The 13,477-nt window shown below is 53.7% G+C and overlaps 1 protein-coding gene across 4 annotated transcripts in view; it reads left to right on the top strand.

The window, feature by feature from the left end:
- Positions 1 to 5,062: 5,062 nt before the first annotated feature.
- Positions 5,063 to 13,477, top strand: part of ICE1 (interactor of little elongation complex ELL subunit 1) — a 69,268-nt gene continuing 60,853 nt past the window's right edge. For all 4 annotated transcript variants that reach the window (XM_060400281.1, XM_060400279.1, XM_060400280.1 and 1 more), the window contains exon 1: positions 5,063 to 5,395. The gene's annotated coding sequence lies outside the window, so the exon portion shown is untranslated. The remainder of the gene's footprint in view (positions 5,396 to 13,477) is intronic.

Genomic DNA, 13,477 nt, shown 5'->3' with positions numbered 1-13,477 from the left:
CTCCATGGACTGCAGCACGCCAGGGCTCCCAATCCTTCACCAACTCCCAGAGACTGCTCAAACTCCTGTCCATCCCATCTCGTCCTCTGTCCCCTCCTCCTCCCGCCTTCAATCTTTCCCAGCCTCAGGGTGTCTTCCAAAAACTGGTTCTTCAGGTTTCTCAGTAAACTCAATCTTTCAGGTAAGACCCCTTGACTTAAGATGTAAAACTCATTCTTACCTGGCAGGCTGTGCAAAAACAAGTGTAGTTGTAGCTCATAATGGAAACTGGTGTTGGCCGCTGGTTAGGGAATGCTGGAAATGACATTTTTCCTCTCCCATTAGAATGGCCACCCCTGCTGTACCCCCTGATGTGAAGAGCCCACTCATTGGAAAAGACCCCAGTGCTGGGGAAGAGACTTCTTGATAGTCCAAAGGTAAAGAATCTGCCTTACAATGCAGGGGACACAGGTTTGATCCCTGGTCAGGGAACTATGACCCCCAAGTGCTGCAAAGCAAACTAAATCTGCACACCAAAACTAAAGAATCTCTGCCCTGCAACAAAAGGTCCTGCATGATGCAGCACAGATCTCGTGTGCTGCAATTAAGACCCAATGCTGCCAAATAAATAAATAATTTTTTAAAAAAAGAAGCAAAGGCATAGAGCCCACCGCTGATCCCTGGGGAAAACTCAAACATCCCTCCCCACCCGGAAGGGATTGTTGCTGTTGTTCATGTTTGATTTGCTACAACCCCATGGACTGCACAACGGCTACCCTTCCTTCACCGTCTCCCCGAGTTTGCTCAACTCATGTCCACTGAGTCGCTGATGCCATCCAACCATCTCATCCTCTGTCATCCCCTTCTCCTCCTGCTTTCAATCTTTCCCAGCAATTGAGTCACCTCCTTGCATCAGGAGGCCAAAGTACTGCTACGCTACGTCGCTTGAGTCACGTCCGACTCTGTGCAACCCCACAGACGGCAGCCCACCAGGCTTCCCCGTCTCTGGGATTCTCAAGGCAAGAACACTGGAGTGGGTTGCCATTTCCTTCTCCAATGCAGGAAAGTGAAAAGTGAAAGTGAAGTCACTCAGTCGTGTCAAACTCTTAGCGACCCCATGGACTGTAGCCCACCAGGCTCCTCCATCCATGGGATTTTCCAGGCAAGAGTACTGGAGTGGGGTGCCATAAGTCATAAACATGGTTGGAAACTCCATTTAGGTCTAAACCAGAGACAGGGAAAGACAGACATCTTGTGGGCTTATGTTAGCATTACATCACAGATGCAGAAATTAGCACAACTTAATCAGATAACACCACGGAACTGCAGACTGCTAGAGTTACACACTATTCCGTAACGCGCCTCTCAGGAATTTAAAAGAAGGAAGAAACACAGTTTATTTTGCTTGTGGATAAAGGCAGCAGGTGAAAGACTAGCTCTCCATAAAGCAAAATATCAGAACATTCAAAGAACAAACAGCTTTCCATTCTGAGTTCTTGTGATATAAGCCTTGACTTCTAGACAAAATCTATTAGCCATTCAGTGGAATCATGTTAATAAATTAAATAATCAATTTCATTAACCTTTAAATTTTGTTATTCTTCAAAGCATTAACTTTGAGAAGCTACCAAGGATATGGGGGGTGATGATGAGGGTGTGAGGCAAGAACTGAGATTATTATAGTTGGATTCTCTCAATAGCTTCCTGGACTCCAGGCACAGGGGTCCCCAAAATCAGAACCAGAATCTAGACATACCTCCAGGTCTTAGGACAGTCTGACAGAAAAACAGTTTTCCTTGGAAGCTTGATCAAAATTAAAAAAAAAATTGCAAAAAAAAAAAAAAAAACCAACAAAAAACCCCAACCCAAACCAAACCTCTTCCCCTCCCCCTTTTTCTTCTATTATTTTTTTATGTGAGTTGGATGGAGATATTATCTATTTTCCAAACTAGATGACACCATCAATAAACTGTGAATACCTCTTCACTGTATGGTAGAGCTTATGGGCTTGGCCTTGCCATTTTCATTTTACCCTTAAATTATAGCTACTCCTCTGTAAGGAAATAGCAGCTCAAAGAGATCACTTGCTTGAGAGTTTAAAGCCAGGTGTGTGGTTCCAAAGTCACTGCTTGCCATTTTCTGCATGTAGACATATGCTTGTGTGTCTCCATCACAACGACACAATGTTACTGTCGCTCAGTTGCTAAGTTCTCTTGGACTCTTCGTGACCCCATGGACTGTATCACGCCAGGCTTCCCTGTCCTTCAGTTATCTCTCAGAGTTTGCTCAAACTTGTGTCCATTGAGTCAGTGATGCCAGCCCACCATCTCATCCTCTGCTGCCCACTTCTCCTCCTGCCCTCAATCTTTCCCAGCATCGGGGGCTTCTCCAAGGAGAGGGCTCTGCGCATCAGGGGCTACAGGATGACACAGTAGGGGTGGCCATTCTTACAGGAGAGGAAAAATGTCGTTTCCGGCACTCCCTAACCAGTGGCCAACACCAATTTCCATTATGAACTACAACTACACTTGTTTTTGCACAGCCTGCCAGGTAAGAATGAGTTTTACATCTGTAGACGGTTTCTCAAAAACAAACAAAGAAAATGACATATGCAGTAAAGACCTGTATGCTCCCCAAATCCTAAAATATTTACTGTGTGGCCATTTATGGAAAGTTTGCCCACAGTACATTACACAAAACAGACTGCTGCCGTTGGTCTTTCTTCCCCCTTTGAATATCTTATGATAAAGGTAGAAGATGGAACAAATGCACTTTCACTTCTGAGTGGAAGTGCTTATTATTGTTCACTTTCAATTAGCCGCAGCAAATCTGACTCACTCTGCCATCCACAGAGCACCTACTGTGTACAGCACTTGCTGCTGCTAAGCTCCTGCTAAGTCGCGTCAGTCGTGTCCGACTCTGTGTGACCCCATAGAGGGCAGCCCACCGTCCCTGGGACTCTCCGGGCAAGAACACTGGAATGGGTTGCCATTTCCTTCTCCAATGCATGAAACAGAAAAATGAAAGTGAAGTCGCTCAGTTGTGTCCAACTCTTAGCGACCCCATGGACTGCAGCCTACCAGGCTCCTCCATCCATGGGATTTTCCAGGCAAGAGTACTGGAGTGGGGAAGCCATTGCCTTTGCACTTTGCAGTGTTTAAAAGGAAAACTCACCTCTAAGACATAAAGAACACCACTATCCAAGTCAAAATGTGGTATTAATAAAAAAAAAATTAGTGATAAGGAACAAAAAGGGGCTTCCCTGATGGCTCAGCGATAAAGAATCTGCTTGTCAATGCAGGAGACAGTTTCAGTCCCTGGGTCAGGAAGCTCCCCTGGAGAAGGAAACAACAACCCACTCCAGTGTTCTTGCCTGGGAAACCCCGTGGACAGAGGAGCCTGGTGGGCTATAGTCCATGGGGTCACAAAGAAGTTAGGATATGACATAGTAAGGAAACCACAAGCAGACAAAAAAGGACATACACACTGTGGTCGTGGAGGTAAAACGTGCGGCCTGGCAGGACAGGAGGGTTACAGAATGCCACGCTGGCAGGAAGGGCGTTCCAGGCAGGTGCAGGGGACAGGAAGGCAGCAGCGAGTTCCCAGTTCCTGCAAGGGTAGGGATGTCGTGTAGGCGGGTGGACAGTGCAGAGCGAGCCAACGCTGGAGCATAAGCTGGTGCCTCCTTGGCTAAGATACCCTGGGCCGGGGAGGGGTGGGGTGGGGAGGGGGGTGGGGGGAAACATTTGGGGAGGGAAGCTACTGTTAAGACCTGTTTGTCCGAGGTTGGAAGGCAGACATGGAACATGTAAAGTCATCAGGACCACAGGGGCTCCTCTCCCCTTTCTCGCTTCTCCTTTCACTTTAACCCTACTCCTGTCTTCTGCACATCCCACATTAGCCCCTCGGACGAGTACAGACGTGTCTTCAGTGCCAAGGGCAGGTGATCTAAGCGACTGCTGGACACCTGGTCCCTCCACTTCACAGCCAGCTTCAACCGCAGAGCGTGTACAAGCAAGGACAGGGATGCCGGCGTTTGGAGAGGAACACAGACTGCTTTCTTGGAAGTGGCGGGGGGTGGGGGGGGGGGGGTGGGTGCTGTTTTCAGTTGCAATTTCCATCCGAAGATTTAAGGAGCTGATAGGGCCTGGGACGTCTCCTTAATGCATGCAGTTCTTGTATGGGACGCTAAGAATTCGGACTTCCTAACCAGACGTCGAGAAGCGACGTCTGAGGCTTCCGAGCAAGGTAACCGATGGCAACAAGCTGGGATCATCCAAAAGATTCTGGTGGCAGCGGATATCGGGGGAAACTTCGATTCAAACAAGAGGATGAGGACTTGGGTGTATCCGGGAATTGCTGTAAAGTGAAGATTTTCTTTTTCCCTTTGCAAGATATTTTAATAACATTTGTTAGCAGCCGGCCACTGCCCAGGATTCGGCCAAGCGCTGTGCTTGGCAGGGCTTCCGGAGTGGGGGTGGGGGTGAGGAAGAGGCCGAGGAGCGCGGGGCCGGACGGCAAGTGGACACGGAAGGCGGGGGAGCTGTGAGAAGAGAGACGTCTGGGAAGAAGGACTGGTCAGCGGCGACGACGACAACGTCTAACTAGGCGAACCGCCCCCTCAGGGGCGCCCGCGGCGGCAGGAAGAACTGCTCGGGGTCCGCCCGGCGCGCGGGGGCCGCCGGGAGACGTAGTCCTCGGGTCTCCGCCTGGGCCCGGTCGCACTCTGACGGAGCGCGCCGCTCCAGTTAAAACTTGCGCACCGGCCCGTCAGCGTGCGGGGTCCTTCAGCGCCGGGAGGCGCCTGCAGTGACGTCACCTCAGGTCACCTCCCCCTCGGCGAAGGTTTTAGGTGTCTATCGAAAGCCGTCTACACAGCAAGCCGGCAAAGGAAGACTAAACGCTACACGGCGGAAGAGGGGGCCCGTCCGACGCCTCTCCGCCCCGCGCTGTTTCCTCGGGGCGTGTGTCCCCGCCGCCGCGGCGCAGTCCCGCGCCCCGTTTTCCCTCAGGCGGCGCGGCGGGCAGCCCCGCGCCGCGGCGTGGGGGCGGGGCGAGCCGGGGCGGGGCGGGGTCCTGGCTCGGAGGCGTCGCACGCTCGGGGGGCCGCGCCGGGTGTACCGTTTCTGTCTGCAGCGCCTGAGGTGGCTCTGGCTCGGAGAGCCGTTCGCCCGGCTCCACGGGGACCTCGGTGCACGGATGGACCCGCCCGGACCCGGCGGGAAGCGGCCCGGGAGGGCCAGGCGGCCCCGGCGGCGTCAGCAGAGGCAGGACGGGGCCGAGGCCGCCGGCCCCTGAGGCGCGCGGGCTCTGCGGGCCCGGCGGCGGCACCATGATGCCGGGCGAGACCCATTCGGCGGCGCCGGGGACGGCGGCGGACCTCTCGCGCTGTCAGGGCTGCGCCTCTCTGCAGCAGGTGAGGCGTCTGCCCCTCAGGCCGAGGGCGCGGAGGGGCTGGGCCGGGCCGTGCGGGGCGCGGGGCGGGGGTGGGGGTGGGCCTCGGGCGGAAGCCCCCCTCCCCCTCCCCGTTTTGGGAAAGGCTAGGGCTTCTCTGGTGGCTCAGCTGGTGAAGAATCCGCCTGCAATGCAGGGAGAGACCCTGGTTCGATTCCTGGGTCGGGAAGATCCCCTGGAGGAGGGAAAGGCTACCCACTCCAGTATTCTTGGACTGCGCTGGTGGCTCAGCTGGTAAAGAATCCGCCCGCAATGCGGGAGACCAGGGTTCGATCCCTGGGTCGGGAAGATCCCCTGGAGAAGGGAAAGGCTACCCATTACAGTATTCTGGCCTGGAGAATCCCATGGACATAGGAGCCTGGCAGGCTACAGTCCATGGGCTTGCAAGAGTTGAACATGTTTTAGTGACTTTTCGCTGCGTTCTTCAGGCTTGGAATCTGGGATTCATTTCCTAGGTGCAGCACTGGTGGAGGGGTGGGGGGCCCCCCGGGGTTCCCTTCTCCAATCCCGGTGTTTCCCCCAAGGCTGACTCCGAGGGAGAGGAGTGGTGGTCAGAATGCCGAGGAAAGCTAATCTCTCCCAGGAGAAGGTGGTGGTTTTTTTACTGTGCTGGCCAGTCCTTCCGTATTTCTTGCTTGTGGGGGTGGTGGGGGCGGGTGCTCATGTGGCCTGCGGGTTGGCCAGGAGGGTCATTCGTCCCCCGAAGGCACGTGGACGCTGCAGGTCTCTGAAGTGTAGCATGGAGTGTGCGCGCCCCCGGCAGAAGAGGAGCCGCTGCCAGCGTCGGCCTCAGGCCCTGAGGAGTGCCCCTCCCCAGCTGGACTTCTCGCAGCCATCTGATGTCAGGAGTCTCTCTTTTTGCTTCTGTCATCAGTGTTTTTCGGTGGTAAAGTAGCGCTGTGCTCCGTCTGTGCCTGTGTGCGCAGTCGCGTCCAGCTCTTTGTGACCCATGGGCTGTATGTGTAGCCCTCCAGGCTCCTCTCTCTGTCCATGGGATTTTTTTTTTTTCCAGGCAGGAATATGCTGGCGGGGGTTGCCAGTTCCTTCTCCAGGGGGTCTTCCCAACCCAGGGGTCGAATTTGCGGCTCCCCCATTTGGCAGGTGGAGTTTTTACCATCTGAGCTGGCAGAGCCTCTGGTTGTAGTCCAGCGTGGTACTGATGTGTAATTGAGTTACTCCTATTGTACCCGGTGTTCTGGGCACCAGGGACATAGTGGTGAATAACGCAATGGTGACCAGAGCATCTTGCAGATGTGCTGTGTGTGTGAACGTGAGACTTCAGAAGGCTTGAAGTGTTAGGAAAATAAGGGAGGCGTTGGAGTGGTGGTGTTTTCTCCGCTGGGGGCTGCCGGGAGGGCAGGTTGCTCTTGAGCTGGTGACATTCGGACACGTGAATGGTGAGAAGCAGACTGGATAGGTGTGGAGGAGCTTCCTAGGTAGAAGGTTTGACAGGTGATCGGGTTTGGGGGTGAAAAGGAGCGAGGCATCTGAGGAACCGGAGGAGCTCCGGCTGGGGCAGAGGCAGAGCTCTGTGAAGGGAGGAGGGAGGGTAGGCCCCGAGGCCATCAGAGGAGCTGAGGGTTTGGGGCTTTGTTTTTCTAACAGCATCATCTATGAGCTGATCCCAAACATTTTAAGGGCTGGGAGCAGGGTGGGAGAGAAGAAAGTCCTGCCCTGGCACTCTGAAATAGAGGGGGAACAAATGGGAAAGTCACTGTCTGAGCTGAGATGTCTCATGGAGGCATTCATAATGTGCTTTTGTTTTCCCCTCAAAACCCATGTCCATGAGGGAAATTCTCTTGAATCGTTTGTAAGTTGTATTTATTCTCTGGGCTGTTTATTCACTCAGCAAATGTTTTTTGATCCCCTGCTGTGTTTTAGGAAGTGCAGTTACAGCAGTGGGTGAAAAGGCAAGTATTCTTCATCTCAGAGCCTCTGTGTTAGGAGGTGGGGGGAGGAGATGGTCAACAAGTTATGTGAGAAGGTAATAAATGTGCTGGAAATAAATTGAGCCGAGAAAGGGAGAGGAATAAAAGGCTGAGGAAAGGGCCAGTGTCTGGTAGAATTTACGTAGGGAGTCCTGGAGGCTTCGGGGAGGTTGTCTTTGGGCAGGGAGGGTGAGGATGAGCTCTGGAGACGTCTTTGGAGAGGAGCACCCCAGACGGCCGAGAGGTTGCTGTGGTGGCCAGTCGCTCGTGTGCTTGGGAAGACGTGGAGGCACGGCAGCTGGGGTGGAGCGCGCGCTGGGGTCTTGGTGGGTTTGGGGCCGTCCTGGCCGGGTGACTCATAAGCGACAGGGATTCACTCCTCACAGTCTCGGCGGCCGGCAAGCCCAGGATCCAGGGGCTGGCGGGTCTGCTCTCCGGTGAGAGCGGCACTCCTGGTTCGTGATTCCTGCTGCGCCCTCAGTTGGCAGCTCTAGGGCCTCCTTCATGAGACCACAGATCCCATCCCCGAAGGCTGTGCCGTTCTGACCTGTTCACCCAGCGGAGGACCACCCTGCTGTGCCTGTCCTGTAGCTGATTATACGTCAGTGTATGAATTTGGTGGGGGGCACAGTGACCTACGGAATTTGATGAAGTTAGAGGAGAGGCTGACGGGGGATGCCCTTCGAGTCTGTTGTAAGGATGTTGGCTCTTCTGAAAGGACAGTGAGTCACAGGTTTTTCTGTAGAACAACGAGTGTAAATAACAGTGTCCAGTCATGGGTCCGAATCTCCTTCAAAGACCTGGTCTTCGTTCAGAGTAGGAACTGCGTCCTCCTGGTGGCTTGGCCAGAAACTCGATGTCCCCCTTGGTTCCTTGCTTTTCTCTCACACCCTGCGTCCAGCCCATCAGCTTACTGTCGTCTTCTCCTGGTCCACCTGTTCCTCCCTGTCCCCACTGCTTACCCCCTCGTGTGAACCTCTGTGATCTCTGGCCCAGAGGCTGTTGCAGCCACCTCCTGGGCACCTCCCTCCTTCCTGCTGCGCCACATTCTTCTGTTGGTTCTCAAGCCAGCCAGCAGCCGTAGGGGTCGTCCTGTGAGGTCTCTAAGTACAGGAGTCTGCAGGCCTTTTCCGAAAGCGGCAGGATCATAAATAGTTAGGTGCTGTGGTCTCAGCCTGTAGTGTGGAGACACCCACGGGTAGCACTGGAGGGCTGGATGTGGTTATGCTCGGGGGAACCCTAGTTTGTGGGATGGAACGGGCACTGGAAGTGTGGACTGAAACCCTGAGGGGTTTCAGCTGTGTTCACGTCTGGTGTGGAGCCTCCAGGTACCACAGGCCCCTCTGGGGAAAAAGCGAAGCGGCTACGTCAGATGTGCCCTGAGTTCACTGTGAGAATCTTGGTTGGGGAGAAGCGGGGACGGGAGAGTGGAGGAGGGTGTTCGTCCACGCCTGCTGGTCACTGAGGTGGGTGTGGGGTCATGAGGCCAGGAGCAGCAGACAGACGGAGGTAAAGAGGATGCGTGGGGGAGATCAGGATGGGGAGACCGGAGGGTGAGGACAGGCATTTGCCAGTCAGGCCCGCGGTCGGCCCCGCAGCAGAGACGCTTCTGCAGGGTCGCGGGGCACCGCAGCGCGTTGTGGGCCTCAGAGAGAGAGGGTCTGTGGCGAGCACACCCTGCTGTGAGCTCTGGCGCACCGGGAGTCCTGGGTCTTGCAGAAGTTTCCCGTGCACATCAGGAGGGTCTGCCTGCAGGAGCCCCCGGGCCAGCGCTGTGGCTCCCCCCTGAGCCCATGGAGGCCAGCTGTGCCCGCAGAGCAGCGCTCTGCGCGGGCTGCGCGGCTTCCTCCCCATCTCTCTCCTCCCGGCCCTCTTCTCTCTCTCTCTCTCTCTCTCTCTCTCTCTCATTCTGGTCATGCCTCTGGCTTGCAGGATCTTAGTTCCCTGACCAGGGATTGACCCCGAGCCCTCAGAAGTGAAACTCTGGAGTCTTAACCACTAGATTGCCAGGGAATTCCCTGCCCTCTTTTTCTTTAGCGGGTGCAGAGATACATTGCTTTTGTGGCTTGATTTAGAAGTTTATAGATTGACCACGTTTTTCCCTAGTCTCTCGTATCACCTCACCTGTTTTCTCATCCTTACTGGTTACGATGGTTGATCACTGATCTGTACCCCAGTGTCTGTATGGGTTGCCAAACTTTGGAAATCCTAAACCTGTGTGGATCCTCACACTGGTATTATGTACTGTTAAACAAATCTTAAGCTGAGAGGTTTTAAGTCAAGCTGGTGGAAGCCCCTTTATTCTGGTGAAGGAGAGGGCCTCTCCACCCCCACCACTTTTTTTTTTTTTTAACCAGTTTTAGTTATTGCAGAGTAAAACATTTTAATTCTCTGGAGAATCCAGATGAGAGTTTGAAGCACATAGTCTTACTGTTTAGCTTATGTAACTAGAATAGATTCAGAATAAATGGTGTTTGGCTGTCCTTGGAGCAGCTTTGAGCCAATTGTTAATAGAAATTTGTGTTGGACTTCCATTGATAATCACCAGTGGTTTCAACTTCCATTATTTGCAACTTGAAACATACCTGTTCCGAAATGTAAGTGGCGATAGCAAATGCTCACGGAGTTGAGATTCATTCAGTAAATGCTTTTCGAGCGTCACCGTGTTTGTGAGACGGTGGTATGTGTTGGAACGTGAGCATGAACAGAAGAGGCACGGAGCGTGTGTTGTGGTTGAGGTTACAGAGGATGAGACAGCACCCACAGTGTCCGTGTCTCGTAATGATACTTAGAAAATCTGAGTAAAAGGTGGGACCCACACAGTTCAGACCCTGTCGGTCAGAGGTCAGCTCTTCTCTTCCAGGGGACGTTCAGGGTAGGCGCCCTGGGAGCATCCAGGAGGGGCAGCTGAAGGCTTCGCGGAGGAAGTGCGTCGAGGCCTGAAGAACCATTTGTGATAAACGAGAGGGAAGAGATGGAAGGGGCGTGGTGTGGGCAGAGGAGGTGTGGGCAGAGACTAGGAGGGGAACGGAATCCCTGAGTGATCAAGCCCCAAGCAGAGGGATGGGGAAGAAGAGGCCCGTGAGGCTGGAGCCTGCCCTTCCCCGGAGCCAGAGCCGCTCAGCAGTCCCAGCAGGTGTGTGCACGTGGAGGGGTGGGCGTTCCCACTGTGCCAGGGGCATCACCCGGGGCCCTGGCTGACCGCTCGGGGACAGGCTTGGCCCTCATGAAGCTCCACCGGACTCCATTCACCCGCAGTAGGTAAAAAGTTAGCAAACAGGAGGAGGAAACGCGGCTCACTGGAGAGGATTCAAGCTGGTCATTTAGCCAAGTCACCCACAGCACAGCAATCAGAGAAATTTGTGGTTTTTAAAGAGTTCATTTTGAAATAGTTTAGAACTTCCAGGACAGTTGCCGGCAGAGCGCAGAGAAGGCCGATATTCTGTTCCCCCCGCTCACAGGCGGCCAAGGCGCCTGGGTTCACGTCCTCCTTGGTCTGCACACACACACAATGCACACGCACACACTGTCTCCCCACTCCACAGTCTCGTTGGTCTACACACGCACACTCACACACTGTCTCCCCACTCCACAGTCTCGCTGGTCTACACACACAGACACGCGCGCACACACACACACACACACACACTGTCTCCCCACTCCACAGTCTCGTTGGTCTACACACACAGACATGCGCGTGCACACACACACACACACACACTTTCTCCCCACTCCACAGTCTCGTTGGTCTACACACGCACAGGCACACACTGTCTCCCCACTCCACAGTCTCGTTGGTCTACACACACAGACGCGAGCGCACACACACACACACACACTTTCTCCCCACTCCACATTCTCGTTGGTCTACACACACACACACACACACACACACACACTTTCTCCCCACTCCACAGTCTCGTTGGTCTACACACACACACTCACACGCACACACTTTCTCCCCACTCCACAGTCTAGTTGGTCTACACACACAGACACACGCGTGTGCGCACACACACACACACTTTCTCCCGACTCCACATTCTCATTGGTCTACACACACAGACACGCACACACACACACACACACACTTTCTCCCCACTCCACATTCTCATTGGTCTACACACACAGACACACACACACACACACACACTTTCTCCCCACTCCACATTCTCGTTGGTCTACACACACACACACGCACGCACACACACACACACACTTTCTCCCCACTCCACATTCTCGTTGGTCTGCACACACAAACACACACACGCACACACACACTTTATTCCCTCTCCACATTCTCATTGGTCTACATGCACACTCACACACACACACACACTTTCTCCCCACTCCACAGTCTCATTGGTCTACACACACACAGACATGCGCGCACGCACAGACGCACACGCACACGCTGTCTCCCCACTCCACAGTCTCGCTGGTCTACACACACGCACACTCACACGCACACACTGTCTCCCCACTCCATAGTCTCTTGGTCTACACACACAGACATGTGCGTGCACACACGCACACGCACACGCACACACTTTCTCCCCGCTCCACATTCTTGTTGGTCTATACACACACACACACACACACACACACACTTTCTCCCCACTCCACAGTCTCGTTGGTCTACACACACAGACGCGCGCACACACACACACACACACACACACTTTCTCCCACTCCACAGTCTCGTTGGTCTACACACACACACACACACACACACGTTCTCCCACTCCACAGTCTCGTTGGTCTACACACACACACACTTTCTCCCACTCCACAGTCTCGTTGGTCTACACACACACAGACATGCGCACACGCGCACACGCACACGCTGTCTCCCCACTCCACAGTCTCGCTGGTCTACACACGCACAGACGCGCACGCACACACACACACACTCACTTTCTCCCCTCTCCACAGTCTCGTTGGTCTACACACACACACGCACACACGTTCTCCCCGCTCCACATTCTCGTTGGTCTATACACACACACACACACACACACACACACTTTCTCCCCACTCCACATTCTCGTTGGTCTACACACACACAGACATGCGTGCACACGCACACGCACACACACACACTTTCTCCCCACTCCAGTCTCGTTGGTCTACACACACACACGCACACACTTTCTCCCCGCTCTACATTCTCGTTGGTCTACACACACACACGCACACACTTTCTCCCCGCTCCACATTCTCGTTGGTCTATACACACACACACACACACACACACACACACACTTTATCCCCGCTCCACATTCTTGTTGGTCTACACACACACACTCACACGCACACACTTTCTCCCCACTCCACAGTCTAATTGGTCTACACACACAGACACGCGCATGCGCACACACACACACTTGCTCCCCGCTCCACATTCTCGTTGGTCTACACATGCGCACATGCACACACGCACACACTTTTCCCGCTCCAAATTCTCGTTGGTCTACACACACAAACACGCACACACACACACTTTATTCCCTCTCCACATTCTCATTGGTCTACACGTGCGCCCGCGCACACACACACACACACACACACTTTCTCCCCTCTCCACATTCTTGTTGGTCTACACGCACACTCACACACACAGACACTTTCTTCCCGCTCCACATTGTCGGTCTACACACACACACACACACACACACACACACACACTTTCTTCCCGCTCCAAATTCTCGTTGGTCTATACACACAAACATGCGCACACACACACTTTATTCCCTTTCCACATTCTCATTGGTCTACACACAAACACGCACACACACATACACAGACACTTTCTTCCCGCTTCACATTCTTGTTGGTCTACACACACACACACTTTCTTCCCGCTGCACATTCTTATTGGTCTACACACACACACACACACACACACTTTCTTCCTGCTCCAAATTCTCATTGGTCTACACACACAAACATGCACACGCACACACTTTATCCCCGCTCCACATTCTCATTGGTCTACACACACACACGCACACACACATACACAGACACTTTCTTCCCGCTTCACATTCTTGTTGGTCTACACACGCACACACACACACACGCGCATGCACGCACTTTCTTCCCGCTTCACATTC

This window comes from Ovis aries, chromosome 16 (genome assembly GCF_016772045.2).
Source record: "Ovis aries strain OAR_USU_Benz2616 breed Rambouillet chromosome 16, ARS-UI_Ramb_v3.0, whole genome shotgun sequence".
NCBI classification, from domain to species: domain Eukaryota; kingdom Metazoa; phylum Chordata; class Mammalia; order Artiodactyla; family Bovidae; genus Ovis; species Ovis aries.
This window is presented reverse-complemented; position numbering and strand designations above follow the sequence as displayed.